This window comes from Peromyscus californicus, unplaced genomic scaffold (genome assembly GCF_007827085.1).
Source record: "Peromyscus californicus insignis strain IS unplaced genomic scaffold, ASM782708v3 Scaffold_6__1_contigs__length_162567912, whole genome shotgun sequence".
NCBI lineage: Eukaryota > Metazoa > Chordata > Mammalia > Rodentia > Cricetidae > Peromyscus > Peromyscus californicus.
The window spans coordinates 75,890,875-75,898,945 of record NW_026294584.1 but is presented as its reverse complement, the minus strand read 5'-3'; positions in this window follow the sequence as shown (position 1 = coordinate 75,898,945).

The window sequence follows — 8,071 nt, the reverse complement described above, 5'->3', positions numbered from 1 at the left end:
AGAGAACTTCAAATGTTGAAAAAGGATGTTTCTAGGTTACCTGCAGATATTTTGCCATTTTGATATTTAAGAACATCTTGGAATTAGCCTCCCAAGAAACACTGTGGGGGATGAGGACTGAACTGAAAAGGAAAACTTCAGTTAATATCCTTTTTATTTGTAATTTTATTAATGAATAATTTTATCTCAAATAATTTAAAGAAAATATTAGGTATCTTGTGTGGGTATTTACTATGAAACCATTTGTAGCTGGAGTTTTCTCCAGTGCCGCCCAGCCCCAGGGCCCCACAACCCTTATAAAATAATCACTCAGAAGCTCATATTAATTAAACTGCTCGGCCATTAGCTCAGGCCTACCACTGTCTATCTCTTACACTTAAACTCAGCCCATTTCTATTAATCTATACCTTGCCACGTGGCTCGTGGCTTACTGGTAACTTACATCTTGCTACTCATTGTGGCGGCTGGCAACATCCCCTGACTCAGCCTTCTTCCACCCAGCATTCTCTCTCCTTGTCCCGCCTACACTATCCTTCCTGCCTGGCTACTGGCCAATCAGTGTTTTTATTTATCAATCAATCATAGCAACACTTATTCACAGCATACAGGACATCCCACAGCAACCATTTTTTCCTAGATCATGTTATTTTGGATGGTTTTATAGAGATTTGCCAACACATGGGGCTTAGATGTTGATTTAAATACTTTCTGTCTTGTACTCACATGAAAAAGTCACCCTTAACATGGCTTCCATAGCTTCACAAAAAATTATCCACAGGTTATGCAGAAACGTGCCAATGGCTTTTGAAACTACAATGGATTGTTATGATAATATCTACTATATTAGATGTTGGATGATATGTCATTGTGGTTTTACGTGGCTTTTTTTTTTTTTTGGTTACAGGTAGTATTTTATCTATTTCTCTGTTGACCATTTGCATGCTTTTTGAAGAATACATAATCAAATCTTTTGCCCATTGTTATACAATAATAACTGTTCTCTTCTTACTGGTTTGAGTTCCTTGGTCTTTGTTGTTGCTGTTCCATTTTTTGAATCAAGGTCTCATTCTGAAATGCAAGGTTGACCTCAGATTGACAACAAGCCCAGCTCAGCTTCTCCAGTGCTGGTATCATAGGTGTGAGCTGCCTTGCCCAGCTGAATATTTTAGACTTTGGCTCTTTGCCCACTTCATGGCTGAGAGTGTTTTCCCCATCTGGGTTGCTGTTTCCTCTGCAACAGGGAACTTTTCTGTTGTGTGAAATCCCATCTGCCCGCCTTGCTTCCAGTGCTTGTGTTTCGAGGCCAGATTAAGGAAATCTCTGCCCAGAACAGTGCCAGGGAGTTTTAGCCCTGTGTTTTCTTATGGTACTTTTATAGTTTTAGATAATATCTTTAAGCTTTTAATTCATTTTGCATTGATTCTTGTGTATGAGGGTTCATTTTCATTCTTCTATATTGTGGTGGTTAATTTTGATTGTCCATTTGATTGGATTAAGGACCACCTAAAGAGCTATATTTGACCTAGGCCTATCATTCCAGCTCTTTGGGAGGCTGAGGTAGGAGGCTGGTTATTTTTTACTCTCAACTAAGGGCACCCCTTAACCTCTATCGTCATAACCCACTCATATTAGTACTCTATTATGTCTAAAACCATTGCTACCTTAATATTAATTAATACTAGATCTGTAATGTAAATTGATGCTTGCTGAATTTCCTATAGGGAGAGATGGTTCGTAAAAGTTAATCATTAAAAGATGCAGCTGTATGAGCAAGACATGATGACTGCAGATGATATAAAGTATTTAAGCGGTCATAATGAAAACCATTATTCTTACACAAAAACAGTTAAAAAGAAAAAAACAAATATGTCAATGAAAATTGGACTGATACAATTTAAAATCAAAGTGCAGTCGTAAGGATTTTTTTGAGTAGTCAAAAAGATGATTGCAGAACTAAGTTGCGTATAATTGTTTTCTATCACATGAAGCATTTGTCATAGTTTGTACTACAGCTGTACACAAAGTGCTCTGTAAAGCTAATGTGGATGTAAACAAAGAGACTGAACACAGATTTGGGATCCAGGAAACTTTTACTAGACTTTTGCCAAAGTGCTTAACTCTTTGTGCTTCAAGTTCTTAACTCTAGAATAGATGCGATGTTCTACATTTAGGGTATTACAATGAATAAATGAGTCATTTCACAATATTTTCACTTTGGTTAGTTGCTATAGTCTTTCTTTAAATTTTTCTTTTAATTTTTAAGTGTGTGTATGTGCATGTTAATTGATGTGACAACAGAAGCCAGAAGAGGGTTTGGACCCCTCAGTCAGGGAATTAAACTCCAATCTTGTGAGAAAACAGTTTAGACTCTTAGCTGCTGAGCCATGGCTTTAGCTCTTCCATATTCATTCTTCAAAAGCTTAGCCCACACATTGTTTGCTTTTTTGTCATCTTTAAAATTTTTGGGGGGGTTTTACTTTACATACGATGTTTTCATAAGGCACATGCCAATAAATAAATAAATAAATAAAACTATCTTTGTTATGATGTACATGTAGAAATATCTCTGTTAAAGGAAGCAACAAACTTTCATGGCCATTTTCACTGTGGTGGTAAATTGAAGCAACAGAATATAACCAGTTGCTTAAAATAAATACCGCTGACTCCGTGTGCTGAACTCCTCCAGGGTTGTAGGGAGAGATTCCTTTTCTCCACTAAGTCAAAGAATAAAAAGTCAGGAAAACCGAGCTCTTAACACCCAGCCAAGTTTTACTGAAAGCAGACATGGACAGCCAAGTGCACCAGGAGTGAGACTCCCAGTGAGGCGCGACCGCAAAGATGATATCAGAGTTGGGCTGATAGAGACTAAACTTTTTTGTCTCATTTTTTATGTTTGGGGATAGGATGAGTTCCTTTTCTCCTTCAGAATTGGCTGGTTTGGACCACTACACAGGACTGGATAATCTAGACCAAGAAAGGAAAATTGGTTGGTTCCTCCACTAACCCCATGGAAGGTTTGAATGTCTCATTGAACAGATCTTTCGAGCAGGAAAAAGCCCAAAAAGTCTTTGTCTTGGAGGGGGAGAAGAAGCAGAAGCCAGCCATCTTAAATGTTTACATGAAAAATACATTAATCTAACTGGGCCTTCTGTGGTAGTGCCTGCGCTACTGCCACCGGTTCACCATGTCCGAGCAAGGGGCTGTGGATTAAAAAATAGAGACAAGAAACAGCGGGTCATTCACCCCAGCAGAATACCGAATGCCATTTATTGAAGGAGGGAGGAAACCTTAAATACAGGCTTACAGCACAATGGAGGATCCCCAGAGGGCAGAAGTTTACTACCCAATGTTCTACATTCTTGCATCTAAGCTGTTTACACCAAATGCAGGATACACAGACAAGGAACCTCTGGTGAGCATTCAGGAAGAAGGAAACCAGCAGGAAATCAGCATAGGGAGGACATCTGGTCAAGGTTGGCAAGCAGGCAACAGTTACTCAAATTGGGAGGGCCAGGGCCCTACATGGGCCCTCTTTTCCCTGTCTGTCTACCTACCAGGAGTCCATCAAATTTAGCCCGCTACCCTCCCCACATAGTTTCTTTAACTGTTGTTGGGGAAGTATTCTGACTACTTCCTGCTGTTAAAAAAAATAGTGATGATAGGCATCAATAGTCAGGATGTCCAAGGCAGGCTGATTTAAGAGGTAGAAATTGGAAGTTGAGACCCAGCGATCCAGGATGAAGTACAGTCATTTGGTGTTGGATGTCTCCTTAGGACGTTTCAGATACTGATATAAGGTCTGCAAAATACATAAAATAAGAATAGCAGTCCTGCCAAAAGTATCATCTAGTGAATTATGCATCCCATCTCAAAAATGCCCATGTCAGAGGAGGGATTGTGCAGGAGAGCCAACCAAAATATCCTTGAAACTCAGTGTGATATGTATTGACAAGGTCAAGGGTATCCTTGCTATTCTCATCTACAGTATGTGTTTTATGAAGTAATTATTGGTCTGGTTTAGGAGTTTGAGGAGCTTTTCACCTATAATTTTAAATTTGGAGATGGGCCATTGGGTTTTGCCCACCTCAACCTTATGGAGAACACTGAACACTGAGGGGTAAGGTAAGAGACTTTTTTTTTTTTTTTTTTACATCTAGATTGGCATGGTTTTGTTAATCATATTGAAGTGTAACTGCAATAAGTCATCAGTTGCATCAGACTCCCCTAGGGGAGCAAATGCCTGAAAACTTTACAAGAGAAGTTATTTAAAGCAACTGTCTCATTGGTGGTGCCCTTTGAGCAGGAGATGCCCCTGTGCATAAAGAGAAATAATGTTTGGTGGATGTTGACACTATGGGCCAAACCTGAGTAGAATCTGGATTCTATTCTTAAAGAGAGCACAAAAAGATATCAGCATCTAATTACCAATCTGAGAAAGAAATGTAATCCATTGAGTCTAGCTTTTTATAAGATTTGCCCAATGGATATCACTAGAGTATTCTGAATAATTTCTCCCAAACCTCTGAATTTGACCACAGGGTGTCTGGTTGCCTCATTTAGTCAGGAAATGTGGACAGTTGGAGTACAGAAGGATATATTACATCTGCGAGAATTTTCTAGAGACAGAGTGTATTCCATAGTTGGTAAATACATTCTTAGATTTGGTCTCAGGGTTGAAGAAGCTAGGCCTGGTTCTCTTAGCTACAAGTAGGCTCTCTGCAGTATTGAAGAGAATGGGTCATCCTGTCCTGTATCTTGAAAGCATTTCTTTATTTAGAAGAAAATGTTTTGTCTACATGATATCACATATGAATTTAAGTCTAATGGCTTTGAGTGTGAACATTTGAACTGGAAAGATACAAATCATTTTAATTTATGGTTGTACTTTCCTACTGGGTGTTGAAGACCATGCAGTTGGCTAAAATTAATAATTTTCTTCTTTTGTTGTCAGGACCAGTCTTCAGAGGTCACATGAGCTTGGGAGAAGCCTCTGGCTCCTCTAGCCTTCCTTTTACCAGTTGAATGTGAAGATAAGTGAAAGGCTTTGCTTGATCATGGCTTCCCTAGAAAGCATGGAGGAGGTTTTGCATCTAGGTTGACCCTCTTTGTAAAATGGACATTGACTGGAGTTCACCCGGTAGCGGTCGCCATGACCTCCCTGAACAAAGAGCAGGCTGATCGTCAGGGCTAAAGGACATTTGAACGTTCTTCAGTCTTCTGGGACTTAGTTCATGTTTGAAGGCAAGGAGCAAAATATTGTCCCTTTTAGTCCCTTGAGCACATTAGTACAGGTCTCCAAGTATGCTTATTCATCACCCACAAGGTCAGTTACACCAACCTGGTACTTTTGAACTAATATGTAATATCTAAACAAAACTCAGTGAGAAATCAAACACACAAATAAAACTCAATTACACATACATATTTGCTCTTTTAAGTTAGTAGTTGTGTTACCAAGAACAGATCAATAATGTAAAATAACTATTAATTTAAATAGAGGTTAAAGATGAGTGTGTTTGACTTTAACCTTAGAAATTTTTGTATCACATTTTAATCTCTTAAATCTCATCTTTCCCCTACTTTATATAACTTAACCAGATCATTTATGACTTGTTTTAGGCTTTTTTGGTTTTGTTTTGGTTTTTTGTTTGTTTAAATTCTAGAAAAACATCCATCATTTTTGTTTTGGTTCAGTTTTTAATGTTTTGTTTTGGACAAGGTCTTACTACATAGCCTTGGCTGTCTTGGAGCTCACTGTGTAGACCAGACTGGCCTAGAACTCACAGAGATCAACCTACCTCTCGAGTGCTGGGATTAAAGGTACATGCCATCATGTCTGGCCCACATCCACCCATCTTAATATCTATATACAAATCCTTTAAAAATACCTTAACTTTTACACTCTTTTAAACATTTCTTTATCCCCATCCCATCTACTTAAACTCTTTTCTTTTTTAAATTTTCTTAAACAAGAATTGAATCCAAATTAAGTGCATGACACTCATCATGATAAATTGCAGACAAGGCACCCATTGTGATAAATTACATACATAGCACCCACTGTGGTAAGTTACATACATGGTATCCACTGTGGTAAATCAGATACATGGCACCCACCTCTGAAAAATTACTGTTTGGATGGGAGCTCCACCTCAACCCCTGGCACCCTGGCACCCTGGCATCCCTATACCCAAAGAGTCTGGAATGTTTGGGTGGGAGCTCCACCGCACACAGCTCCTCCCCAAATCTGCCCCTTCAGAGCCTGCCAAACAGCTCCTCCCCCAGATAGGCTCAAGACCATTCCCACAAGGGATATATAAGTGGCATCCCAGAAAACAGATTCCTAGTTCTTCGGTCTTATCCCTTCTCCTCTCTGCGGAGCCAGGGAATCACCCGGGAGCACTTTACCCATTAAACCTGGGCTTTTCCTGCTTTGGTCTGATTTGATTTGTTGTGACAGAGGAGGGGCCTTCAGGAGACCTAAAACTTTTCACATACATGGTACCCACTGTGGTGAACTGCATAGATGGTACCCATGGAGGTAAATTGTGTATGTAGCACTCACTGTGCTAAATTTCAAAGATTGCCTGTGTGCATGTTTTAAGCTATCAAGCATTTTCTTGTTGTAAGTCTCAAGTAAACCTTTCCGCTTGTACTCTACATGAGCCTGTCTCCCATCCCCATCATCATCATCCCCCATCATCACACCATGGTCTTACAGAACCTGCTAGTTACAAAAGCTAAGTGTACATTTTAGTGAGAGCCTTGGCGCATTATCAGAATGACTGAAGTGAGGGAATATTCTCTCCAAACAAGAAGAGGCAGAGAAGAAAGAGCACACGTTAAGTCCAAAGTAGGCCCCCAAACCCTCAAATAAAAGTGTAGATTCAGCTCAGGCTGGACTCTGACCAGGTAAACAGAAGGATTGGTAGATAAACAAAACCCTGAACTCATCATTCCTCAGAAACTTGTGAAGCAGGAGTCTGTCTGTGAGGAAGAGCCACTCCTTCCCTCATCTGCCCTACAGCCTCCAGCAAGGGGGCATTTAGTTCCCTATTAGCACATACCTGTAGCACATGTGCCTTTGGGCATTCTCTCTTAAAGTGTCCTAGTTCCTCACCTCTGTAACATGCATTAACCGCCTTAGGATTCCTTACTTGTATGTCCTGTTTACATTGTTTTGATCCCCTCTTGAGACCAGAATGGGGATCGAGAGGGGCTCTTGGGCTTGACACCTCTTTATCCTCTGGTTTTTCTGTGATCTGATTCCCTAGCTGTTGATCCTAAGTCTTTTGCCCTTTATTGTGTAGTTTATACAATAGAGAGAATGATCCATCATAGTCATGCTTCTGATTTGAGTATGAGTAGCTGATAGAGAAGCAGCAGATAAATAGCAAAACCTTATCAAATTGAAGTGTATAACATCCAGCAGAAATTAAGGAAGCCTAGTTAAAGCTATTACATTGACATTTTTTTGTTGAGAGATTTTTTTTTAGGCAGAGTCCTCTCTGTCCTCTCCATGGATGGACACTCTATTACCTGCTTTTACTGTAGATATCTTTATAAACAATACTAGCTTCTATTGAAATAGTTTACCCCTTAGCTGTCCTTAAGGGTGCAAAATGCTTTTACTCTTGGGCTGTTTTATTGTTCTCCTTTCTCTTTGTCACAGAGTCAGGGGGCCAGCCTGATCGAGGACAGGGGTGTTGGAAGACGAAAATGCTTAGGTGTGAAATGGGACAGCCAAATCTCATCTCCAGAGCCTGATTATCATCGAGTTCAAACAGTGTATGAAAGTTTATCAGTATAATCTACTGCAAAAGGCATCTGTTCCTCTATAAACTAGGAAGACCAAATGCTACTTTTGGGGGTATCAATGAAGAGAAAGGAAACCCAGTGATTTACATAATACAAGAACCTTGCTGTTGAGACCAGTGATGACAGGCTATATCAAAGAATCTTTCCTCCTTATAACCTGTATAGCACTGTCCAAACAAATCTTATCAGTTAGGCTGTATATTGGGAATGGTGGCTGACAAGGGACAGAAAGCATTTTTCTTTAGAGTTTCAT